The 12,431-nt window shown below is 34.6% G+C and overlaps 1 long non-coding RNA gene across 1 annotated transcript in view; it reads right to left on the reverse strand.

The window, feature by feature from the left end:
- Nucleotides 1-2,307: 2,307 nt before the first annotated feature.
- The window catches only part of LOC116421365, a 97,534-nt gene continuing 87,410 nt past the window's right edge, over nucleotides 2,308-12,431 (reverse strand). Inside the window, exon 5 of the long non-coding RNA XR_004231701.1 lies at nucleotides 2,308-2,591. This is a non-coding gene — a long non-coding RNA (uncharacterized LOC116421365). The remainder of the gene's footprint in view (nucleotides 2,592-12,431) is intronic.

Genomic DNA, 12,431 nt, shown 5'->3' on the forward strand with positions numbered 1-12,431 from the left:
CCAATTTACTGATTCTTCTATTATGACATTTCTCATGTTCATACTCTTCTTTTCACTTAGTCACTACTCTAGTGTATGCTATCAAAACATCTTACATGGGCTATTAAAATTTAAGTAGCTGATTGGAGCAGTAATAACAGTAATTACCCAAAACCAGGACAGCCTGAGTTTAAAGGCAACCTCAGACATGTATTAGCTATATAATGCTATACAAGTCACTTGGTCTCCAATTGCCTTAATTTTTCCATCTATAAAAAGTTTATTTATAACACAAACCTCCCCAGAGAGTTGCGAGAGGCAATTGAGATCATTTTTATACAATGCTTTGAAAATTTTAAATTGTTATATAATTTTAACTTATTATTAATTAATAAATAGTAGATTTGTAGAAAAAACAATGAATCCCTAAATGGTAGCCCACCCCAACATACCCTCCACACAAATGTCAAATGAAAAAAATTCCTAAAGTACTGATCTAATCATTTCTTCCCAAAAAACTGCAGTGGTTTCTTGCTTCTAGGATAAAATATGAATTCTGCAGTTTTGAATTCAATCTCTTCATAAAGTGATTACACCTTACTTTCCTAAGTTTATTACACTTCACCCTTCTTTTATTATAGGCAAAATAGCAGCATATTCCTATTTGCTGTCTCTTATTCATGATATGCTATCTTCTGTCTTTGTGACTTTGAATAGGTTATTTGTGCTTAGAATGCATTCCTTCCTAACTCGTTCTGACTTAGAAGCCTTACCTTCTTAAAGGCTCAGCAGAAATGCTGTGTATTAAATGAGATGCCCAACAATACTCCACCACATAACAGCACATGGAACTCTTCAAGATTAATATGTACTTTCTTTTCATATTTGTGTGTATATAAACACATACATACACATGCATATATATACATATATATTTAATGTAGAGTAGATGTGGACATGTGTGCATATATAAATATGAATATGAATACATGTATACATTCATATAGGCACATATCTGTCAATAAATATTAAGTTCCTACTATGTGCCAAGCACTAGGGATTCAAAAAAAGGCCAAAAACTATTCCTACCCTTAAAAATAAATAAATAGACACATAAATATAGAATAATTTAGTAATAATGGATAAATAAATGCAAAACAAGATATATATAGGATAAATAAGAAATAGTTAAAAGAGAGGAGATAGTGGAATTAAGAGTGGTTGGGGAAAGTTTTCCTGTACAAGATGGGATTGTATTTGGGACTTAAAGGAAGCCAGGGAGATCAATAGTTGGAACTGAGAGTGGAGAGTATTCAAACATGGGAAACAGATAGAGAAAATGCCCAGAGTCTAGAGATAAAGTGTTTTGTGCCAGAAAGGCAGGGGTTCCTGATTGGAAAAGTATATGTTAGAAGAAAAAGGTATAAGAAGCCTGAGAAGATAGGAGGGGACTAGGTTATAAAGAGCTTTGAAATCAAACAGAATATTCTGTACTTAACCCTAGAGGTAATAGGGAGCCACTAAAGATTTTTGAGTTGAGGGGGACATGATCAACCCTATGTTTTAGCTAATTTACTTTAATGACCAAATGATAAATAGATTGGAATTAGGACAGATATGAGGCAGACAGACACCAGGCTATTGCAATATTAAAATGTAGAGTGATGAAAACCTAAACTAGAGTCAGAGCAATGTCATAGGAGAGGAGGTGTATATTAGAAAAAAATTACAAAAATCATCAGACCTTGGGAATAGCTTATATGGGAGTTGGGGATAGGAAATGGTACAAAATCTAAGATCACTCCTATATTGTAAATCTGAGGGACTGGGAAGAAAGTATTGCATTCTAAAATAACAATATTTACTATCCTGTGTTGTAGTATAGAAGATAGGGAAGGTTAGGGAGAAAGTTAATGAGTTCTTTCCTGGACATAATATATGTGATATAAAATAGAATACATACTAAATAAAGATATATTTGATAATAATAGCATGGAGATGGTAATTAAGTCCACAGGAGCCAATGAGATCATCAAGTGAAGTAATATAGAAGAAGAAAAAAGAGTCAGCCCTGAGGAACACCTATGATTACAGTGCATGATCTAAGGGAAGATCTAGCAAAGGAGACAGAGAAGAATCAGTCAGATAAGAAGGAAAACCAGTGTTATCCTGAAAACATGTATGTGCATAACCTACATATGTGCCTATATATATATATATATATATATATTATATATAAAATTTATTTCTATACTTAGTTGTATTGTCTCCAATTATCCCTCCACTCCAGTAGAATGTAAGCTTCCATTGCAAGGCAGATATTTAATGAATACTTTTTGGTTGACTGAATGAATAATGTTCCTTCATCTGTACTCTATGGACAAAACTAATCATTGCAATTAATCAGACTCCTGCTGCATTTCAGGATTGCCTTTGTTTATATAATCCCTCCATCCCAAGATCCAGTGTTATAGGACACTCTCCTTATGAGTAGAGATGAATGCCTTTCCCCACTTTCCTTAAAGTCAGTCTTCTTACAGCATCAAGTTGTTTTAGGTGCTCCTGGCTTCTAGCTTTGAGAGAGAAGATAGAACAGGCCAATCTGGAAAAGACTATGGGAATACATGAGTAGAACTGTTGTCCTCCATTATGTTCCTATTCCCACCTTGATACTCTAAAGACTTCAGGGATTTTGACCTTGGGCTGTCTCTTTGTTGAGCTGAGTTACTTCACTCTCAGTTGGAGAGCTTTTTATCTCTATATTGTCTGGTATCTAGTCTTATATATAAAACTTTTATTTCTGGTTTCCTACAATTTAGCTATATGAACTTCTTTGATATTCTGTCTTTCCTTTTTAAATCATACCTTTTTATTAACTTATATTCAATGCAATAATGCTCATAAATTTTAACAATGACAGGAAGAGAGCAAAAGCCAAGCAAGAGCCAAAAGTTCATGAGTCAAATGTCCTCAATAGGAAAGGCACATGATTTATCTTTAATTCAACAGAACTAAAGAACTTAAAGAACAAAAATATCACAGTCAAAACCTAATAAAGAAAATTTCAAGTGAGTTTGACTTGGAAAAATAACTTTAGGAAGTAACCCTTATAGTTTTTTTCGCCTATAATTTCCTCTTTCATCTCATTCTGATTTCTCAACTTTGATCTTTGACAATCAAGACAGTCTGACTTTATCTAACCTTCTACATAGAGCAGATAAAAAATGTTTATGAGTATATTGAAAATTCAACCCCCGATCATCTCCTATCATCATAGACCTTCTTAAATCTGAAAGAAGACCCTATGCGGAAAGTACTTCTTAAAGAAAAGTCAAGAAGGATAAATGTTGGAACTAGAACTGGATTAGGTAGGACAAGGGTAAAGCCTTCAATATGGATCTTGGGGAACTTCCCTTCCTTATAAAATGACAATAGCTCAAATGCAATAAAATTCTTTAGATAAAAATAATATTTAAGGGAACAGAAAGAGAATTTTAATACAGTAAGCCTTCTCCCTCTGAGCAAATCAGAATAGTGGCCTGTAGTCCCAACCCTTGCTTCCTCTCCTGACAGGAATGAAAGTTTCCTTTGGAGAAGGGTAAGAAGGAGAAAAGACACTATTTATCCTGCATCCTTTCAAACCACACACAATGGCAGGTTCTGCCACATGTACAGTTTCAATACCTATGTGAGATCCTCCACTCTTTAAAATTATGTTTATATGGGAGGGGTGCAAGCCAAGAAGGCTGAGAGAACACAAGCTTTTTTCTGATTTCTCCTGTTACCCTCACACAAAATACAAAATTCAGCCTCTGAATTAGTGCTAGACTGACAGAATCCATGAATATTGGGAGTGCAGCAAATTACCAGCAGAATATAATTCTGAAGATCATCAGAAAAGGTCTGTTTTGATTGGGCACAAGCAAGGGAGGAGGCCAGGTGCAGACAGAGAGGCAGAACACTGAGCAGACCAGGTGGGGGGCAGTCTCCGTGAAGCAGAGAACTCATGGGGAGAACTCTACCACAGTGTTGACTACTCTACCCTGGTTGCAAGCCAGTAGATCAGCAGAGAAGTTATAAAACATCCAACACAAACACAAAAAGTAAAGAGTGAACCCCAAAGTGCCAGGGTGTCATGGGACCTGGCCATGCCCACCCAGCACCGGGAGTGACTCAGCTCAATCACAGCACAGCTGCTTCTGGGAATCTGTAGAGGGAAGCTTGGAACTTTCTTACTCTAAAAGCATATTCCAACATTAAAAATATATATATATAGTAAAACGGCAAAGTGGGCTCTAACCATAGACAGCTTCTATAGTGAAAGAGAACAGATTTCAAACCCTGAGGAGACTCCCCAAAGGGAGATATAACCTAGTTCCCGGACCACAAGCTCTTGTAGATGAAATTTTTAAAAATCTTAAAAGAGTTCTAGAAGAAGAATGGGGAAAGGAGAGGAAAACTCTGCAAAAGAGTTTGGAAAAGGCATATAACTCATCAAAAGAAAGATCTGATAAAGTGGAAAAAAAAACAACTCCCTGAAATATGAAATAGAAAAGGTAAAGAACTCCCAGGAAAACAGAATTTGTGAATTGGAAAAAGAAAATAACTCCATAAAAAAATTTGTGGAAGGAAAAAAATTCCATAGAACAAAACAAGTCATTTAAAAACTCAATTGGATAAATACAAAAAGAAATAAAAAAGTAAATAAAGAAAATAATTTATTAAAAATCAGAGCTGAACAAAGGGAAGTGAATGACTCAACGAGACATCAAGAATCAGTAAAGCAAAACCAAAAAAATGAAAAAATAGAAAACAATGTAAAATACTTATTTGAATATTTTACAGACCTGGAAAATAATCTAGAAGAGATAATCTGAGGATTATTGGACTTCCCGAAAATTATGATTAAAAAAAAGAGCCTAGATACTATTTTACAGGAAATCATCAAAGAGAATTGCCCAGATGTAATAGAATCAGAAGGTAAAACACACATTGAAAGAATTCATCGAACACTCCCTGAAAGAGACCCCAAAATTAAAACTCCAAAGAATACTGTGGCTAAATTTCAGAACTATTGGACCAAGGAAAAAATATTACAAGCAGCCAGGAAAAAAAAAAAAACAATTCAAATACAGAGGAGCTACAATAAGGATTACTCAGGATCAAGCAGCTTTCACATTAAAGGATTTAAGGTCCTGGAATCTGATATTCCAAAAGGCAAAGGAAGTTGGAATGCAGCCAAGAATAAACTATCCAGCTAATCTGAACATTTTCTTCAAGGGAAGAAGATGGGCTTTCAATGAAACTGCTGAATTCCATTTATTTCTAAAGAAAAATCCAGAGCTAAAAAATATTTGACCTCCAAATATAAGACTCAAGAAAAGCATAAAAAGGTAAAAAGAACTCTTGAGAACTATATTTCTGGTATGTGTATACATAGAGTGCATGTATAATTTGATTTTACTGTTATAATATAAAAAAGGAACTAGAGGTGCAAAGGGGATTATATCAGAAAAAAAGGGAAAAGTAGATAAAAAGAGGGAAATTACATTTCACAAAGAGACAAAGGAAACCTATTGAATCTGAGGTAAAGAAAGGAAGGGGATGAACATTGTGTGAATCTTACTCTCATCATATTTGACTCAAAGAGAAAATATTTAAACATATTTGGTTTACTTAGAAACTTGTCTCACCTCATTGAAAAGTGGGAGGGGAAAAGCAAAAAAGGGAAGGGGTAGGCTAAATAGAAGGGAAAAGAGAAATAGTAGGAGAAAGGAATAAGAAAATGGGAGGGACTCTAAGAGGGAGGAACTCCAAAAGGGGTGGGCTCGTTGAGGCAAAGGGTGCCCATAAATTAAATACTAGGGAGGAAGGTATGGGGGAAAGATAAAAGTATTATTTGGGGATAATAAGATGGCAGGAAATACAGAATTAGTAGTTTTAACCATATATATGAATGGGGAGAACTCTCCTATAAAGCAGAGGTGGATAGCAGACTGAATTAAAAGCCAGAATCCTGCAATATGTTGTTTACAGGAAACACATTTAAATCAGGGCGATACATATAGAGTAAAGGTAAAAGGCTGGAGCAGAATCTATTATGCTTCAGGTGAAGTAAAAAAGTAGGGGTAGCCATCCTGATCTCAGATCAAGCAAAGGCAAAATTGATCTAATTAAAAGAGATAAGAAAGGAAGGAAACTATATCTTGCTAAAGGGTACCATAGATAATGAAGTAATATCAATACTAAACACATATGCACCAGGTAGTATAGCATCTAAATTCCTAAAGATGACATTTATACTATGAGAGGTATTGTCTATTTTGTTTTTTTTCTTTATTTTAACATATTTTTTCAGATTACATATTAAAATAATTTTGTAATATTGGGGTTTTTTTGTTTGTTCTCTCAATGTCTTGAGTTCCAAACTCTATTCCTCTTTATCAACTCCCCTCCCTGAAATGGTAAGCAAATAATTATAGGTTATACATGTGCAACTATATTTGTCATTGTGTATAAGAAGACTTAAAGAAAAAGAATGAAAGTAAAATATATATATATATATATATATATATATATATATATATATATATATCATGCTTCAGTCTATATCAGACAAGATCATGATGTTCTTTCTTTGGAGGTAGATGATAGGCTTGATTATTATTATTTTGGGATTTTCTTAGATCATTATATTGCTGAGAATAGCTAAGTCATTCACAGTTCTTTATCAAACAATAATTTTAAGTAATAACTTTTTATTTTCAAAATATATGCAAAGATATGTCTCAACATTCATCTTTGCAAAACCTTGTGTTCCAATTATTTTGGGATATAGATCTAACAGTGACATTGCTAGATGAAATTCTACTTTATTCTGTGTCAGTTCACATAAACTTTCTGGTTTTCTGAATTTAATTTGTTTCTTCTTTTATATGGTCCAATACGAGAGAAAGAATGACATGGTACTTCATAGTCTTGTATGAAAACTAGGAAGACCTTAATCGAAGTCTCACTTCTGACATATAATAACAGTGCAACCCTGGGCAAATCACCTCTTTACATCCCAAGCAATTATTTAGGATAATAATTTGCAAAGAGGGTTCCAATAGCATTAATGAAAGAAATTTTTCTATCTTTGAGTTCCCTCTATCAATGAAACAATAGGTCTAGTCTCATGGAGGAGACTCTCCCCCATGAGACATCACTTTTACCTACCAGCTAGGAAATACAGTAGATTGAATGCCAGGCCTTCAGACAAAAGGCCTGAGCAGACATTATTAGCTGTGTGACCCTGGGCAAGTCATGTAAGCCTCTTTGCCTCATCTGTCTCATCTATAAAATGAGCTGGAATAGGAAAGAGCAAACCCCATCAATATTTTTGCTAAGAAAATTCCAAATGGGGTCCAGAAGAATCATACAGAATTGAACTGAACTAAACAGCAAAAAATATCTATTTATCCATACTTCACTTCCTGGATCTTTGCTCTAGTTTCATTCTGGACTACTACAAATATGTTTCTGTGAATATTTTGGTTTTAAACATCATATTTTTTCCCATCCTTGACCTCCTTGGTATAGGGGCATCTTGCATGATTTTAGCATATGGGTGGGTATAAATAACAATTGTTTTCATTTTGGTCAGAAATTCTAAGGGTCTCCCTCTCCCCAACTGAATTTTTTGTGAAGGCAAATTGGACCATCTTTTGCTTCAATTCTTATTCATCCTTTAATTATTTGAATAGGTGTTGCCTCAGACAAACTGGAGCAAAAATTTCCCACTGCATCAGAACCCTTAGCCAGTCGTTCTGAGCTATGTCTTCCCATTGTACTCCTGTAACTCTGGAGGAAAGAGAAAGGATGGTGACTTTGCACAAATCTGCTTCACTTAAATCTAATTCACTTGCAAATTAAGACATCACCCTGTTGATGTCATTGGTCCTCTTAGAAAACAAAGGACAAACAACAATAGCATATGCACAAGATTCCTTTGTAGAAGACAGCCCTTTGAAATATTAATGTCAAAAAGAGCTCATATTGGATCATAAATTTAATGGGATATGGAGATCAGAAAGAGTCTATGATATCATTCCCTCATTTTTTAAATGAGGAAAACCAAGAGGTTAATGGACTTGCCCAAGTTGTTATAGGTAGTAAATAGCAGCAACAAGATTTGGACAGAACCTTTGTCCCCAAATTTAGTGTTCTATCATATCATATTATCTTCTCTGAAAATTTCATTTTATCAGTTGAGTTTGTTATTTTTCTATTGATTCAAATGTGATTCCATGATATGTTTCATAGTTTGATCTGATTTGATTTTTATATATATACACTGTTCTCTAATGAATCAAAAGACTACTGAATTTTGTTGTTTAGTTTGGTGTGATTGACCTGAAATAAGAAAAAAAACATGAGTTTAAAAAGTAACTCCAACTTATTTCAGTCCAAAAAGCATTTATTTAAGCAACAGGATTAAGGTCTGAGATGTTACTAGCACTGTGATTTTGAGTAAGTCTTAGAAGCTCTACAAATCAGTTCCCTCATCTTTAAAATGGGCATCCCAACACCTCTCTATGCCTACTTCACAAGGAGATGATAAAGATCAAGAAAACAAAATGGATTCCATAAAGTAGATGTCAGATTTTATTATCATTACTTCATTAATGAAATATTACCAAAGCTCTTTGCTAGTCCACTTCTCATTCTTAGTATTCATTAAGGAATGATTTGACCAATTCAGGGACAGGTTTACCAATTCATATCATATTTTTTTCTTGTCCCTAAGACTAAGTTTACACCAAAATAAGTTTACTCAATGTTGTTTTTCTCTGAAAGCATGAGGCTTCTGAGATAATTTACCTGCTCTTTCTCTGTTCACTCATTTCTCTTTTCCTCCTCAAGCTAATTAGCACATCCCTTTACTGTTGGCATTCTGGGAGGAGAAGAATGAGACAATATGTTTTTTGTAAGGAATCCCATGGAGTTTGAGAGAGGTGTGAATCATTTTTTAGTTTTTATCTAAAGGAGACTTCTATTTTAGTACCAGTACATAAGAGCACATTCAATTTGCATCATATATTACTTCATACTTTCCAAAGTATTTTTCATGTTTCATCTCATTTGATCCTCACAAATCACCCTGTAAGGTAAGTAAGGTAGGATTTATTGAATTGATATTTCCATATGACATACAGGGAATTGAGACCAGACCTAGGATGTCATTAGTATAGGGAACTAGCTCTCCCAATGAAGATCAGCACCTTCTATTCAATTTATAATTCCACTGTAGACTATTCATAAATTTGATTCAACCCAGTAAGTTTAAATGATTTCCCCTTTCTATAACTGCAATAGACATGAATGCATCATACAATTTGATTTAAATTTCTATAATAATGGAAGACTGAAAACACCTAAAACAAATGTTATATATAAATATTTACTTATATGGGTGCACATGTTTGTATATATATATACATGTATATAATCTGCATGGGGTCAGACAGTGAGTAAAATTCTAAAGTGGGTTATACATCCAGCTTTTCTTTATTCCAAATCCAGTTTTCTATCCCTTTCTCCATGCTGCCTCCAAACTTGGCAGAATTGTCTGAGACACTAAGTTAAATAACCCGCCCAAGGACATATATACAATTTTTCAGAGGCATACTTTGAATTTAAGACTTCTTGATTCCTTGGTTATCTTAAACTATAAGTTGGAACAAAGATACTGATCTACAATGGAAAAGAAAATTTCCTCACCTATGGTTTCCCAGTACTAGTGAAATCACAAGTCCACTCCCAATATATAATCTCTGTTTATATAGTATGTTTGGACGTTGTTGTTGTTGAATCTTTATCAGTCATATTCAACTCTTCCCGACCCCAATTGGGTATTGGGGAAGGAGTTACAATAATAGTGGTACTGGTTTGTCATTTCCATTTCCAGTTCATTCTTATAGATAAGGACCTGAGGCAAAGAGGGATAACTGATTTGTTCAGAGTCATCCAGATAATAAGTACCTAAGTCTGGATTTAACTCATGAAAAGGCATTCTTCATGATTCCAGGTCTAGCATTCTATCCACTGGGCCACTTATCTGCCCCTCAAAATATTATATGTATTCCAAAGTTTATATATACATATATAAATATATATATATACACATACATATACATATTGTGCATGTAGATATATACACACATACATAGAGAGATGCTTGTGGATATTTGATTTCTTTCTAATTGACTATTTTTTATATAATGTATAAACTTAGACATTAAATGACATCTATATCCCAAAAGACATACTTCATCACCAAGAAAAAGAGGCAATACCTATGTATCAAGAAGTTAAGACCATCTAAGCATTATTTTTGCTGTGTTCTATTTAAAATATTACTGTTTGAAAGAAAAAAGTTTCTCCCAAAAATAATTTTTAAGAAACAGATACATAGATTTTCTTTTGCTTTGTTTTCCATCCTTTCCTACCCTCACAATTATAACACCTCCATTTTTTCCCTCCTCCCCACAAGGTAGATCACTGAAGTCCAATCAGTTTGATGAGATTAAAGGAATTGGGTATAGACTGAGCATTGTTACAACCCATCAGGAACCACCCACAAACCATCTGGCCCCTCACCCTGAAGGAGAGACAGCTTCAGAGTATCTTGGCCAAAAAGATGGCAGCAGTAGGAAGCATCAGGGGACTGGCAAAAATACCTGAACTTAAAATTCTTGGGCCAATCTATGGTGAAGTAGTGATGGAAATTTTTGTCCTCAGAGATGGCATCCATTGAAAAGTTAGCCATATGGCTTAGTAGTGGGAGTTGATGTGCTCACAGACTTTGGAACACATGCCAAGAATTCAGTTCAAGCATGTGGTGTGAGAACTGGATGAATTGCTGGATCTGAGATACAATGTGAAGAAGCAAAACCTAAACTCTGCCTTTTATTATTATATTAAATTATTCAGTCGCAATGGAAAGAGAGTGCCTTTCTCACAATCCCCAATTCATCCAACTTTAAAGGGAACCAGAAAAATTTGAATAGTCCCTACATAAGAATAGAAGATTGTATAAATCCCTGGCATTTTGCCTGTTCTCAAATCTCTTTGGATCTGCCCAAGGAACCAAAACTTTATTATATATTATTATAAAACTCCTTATATATTACTAAGTAATATATAGTACTAAGGTAAAGTCTTAGTAATGTGATATGGTCTGAATCAAAACAATTATGTATAATGATGAATATCATCATAAATATATGTTATATAACCTCAACAGAGCTCTCTCTGCCACGGGGCAATCTTCCTATATTTCTCTCTTATCAACTCATCCCACTCTCCCCAGTAGCTTTTCCAGTCCTGATATCCCTCTTTAAATTTTCTGTGTCTTATCTTTCCCTGACTTTCTCAACTAAGAACCATACCTCATATATTTATACATAAAATTGAGGCCATTTGTCATAAATTCCCTCTCCTCCCCTTTTCTTCAGCTCATATCATTCAGGTGCTTCTGTTACTTTCCCTTCTCCCCTGACTCACATGGCCTCGCTCCTCACTAAGGCTAACCTCTACTTGTTCAAGTGATTCTATTCCATCTCCTCTCCTCCAATAGAATGTCCCCTTTGTCATCCCCTTACAATGGAGCTTCCAACCTTATCATTTCACCAAAACTTCTGTCTCCAAAGTTACCAGTGTTATCTGGCTCCAAACCTAAAAGCTTTATCTTAAATCTACTTGCTCCTTGACCTCTACAGCCTTTGTAACTAGTGAGGAACCTGGAAAAAGACATGTCCCAAAAACCTAGAAAGAAGAGAATATCAAGAGGAGAGTGTGCTCACTAGTTACTATCATCTCTTTTGCCGGATCCTCCTATAATTCATTCCTTCTAGTTGAAGGTATCTCTCAGGGTTGTGTGCTAGACTCTCTTGTCTTATCGCTCTGTCCTACTTCACTTAATGATCTCATCAGCTCCCTTGCTTTTAATTAATATTTCTATGTTGATGATTCTCAAATCTACCTATATTGTTGTCCCTATGTCTCTGCTGACTTCCAGTCGCACATCTCTAAATATCTTACAGACATCTTGAACAGGATGTGCAGCAGATATCTTAAATTCAATATATCCAAAATATTTTTTCCCTTAAATCTTGCTCCCTTTCCTGGCAAGATAATCCTCCAGACCCTTTAGCTTCTGGGCTAAGAGTCATTCTGTGTATTTCACCATCTCTCACCCTCCAGATCCAATATGTTGCCATGGTCACATTTCACCTTTGTAATATCTCTTGAATATTGCCCTTCTCTTACTCTCTTCTTACTTTCTCTTCTTTCCTCTCTCTTTGTCCTCTTCCTATCCCTTTTATGATATGTAGGTATTTCTTTATATGTGAAAGCTCTAAAGGAATATAAATTTCTTTAAATATAAATACTTCACAAGGTACTTTGAA

The sequence above is a fragment of the Sarcophilus harrisii genome, chromosome 2, assembly GCF_902635505.1.
Source record: "Sarcophilus harrisii chromosome 2, mSarHar1.11, whole genome shotgun sequence".
NCBI classification, from domain to species: Eukaryota; Metazoa; Chordata; class Mammalia; order Dasyuromorphia; family Dasyuridae; genus Sarcophilus; species Sarcophilus harrisii.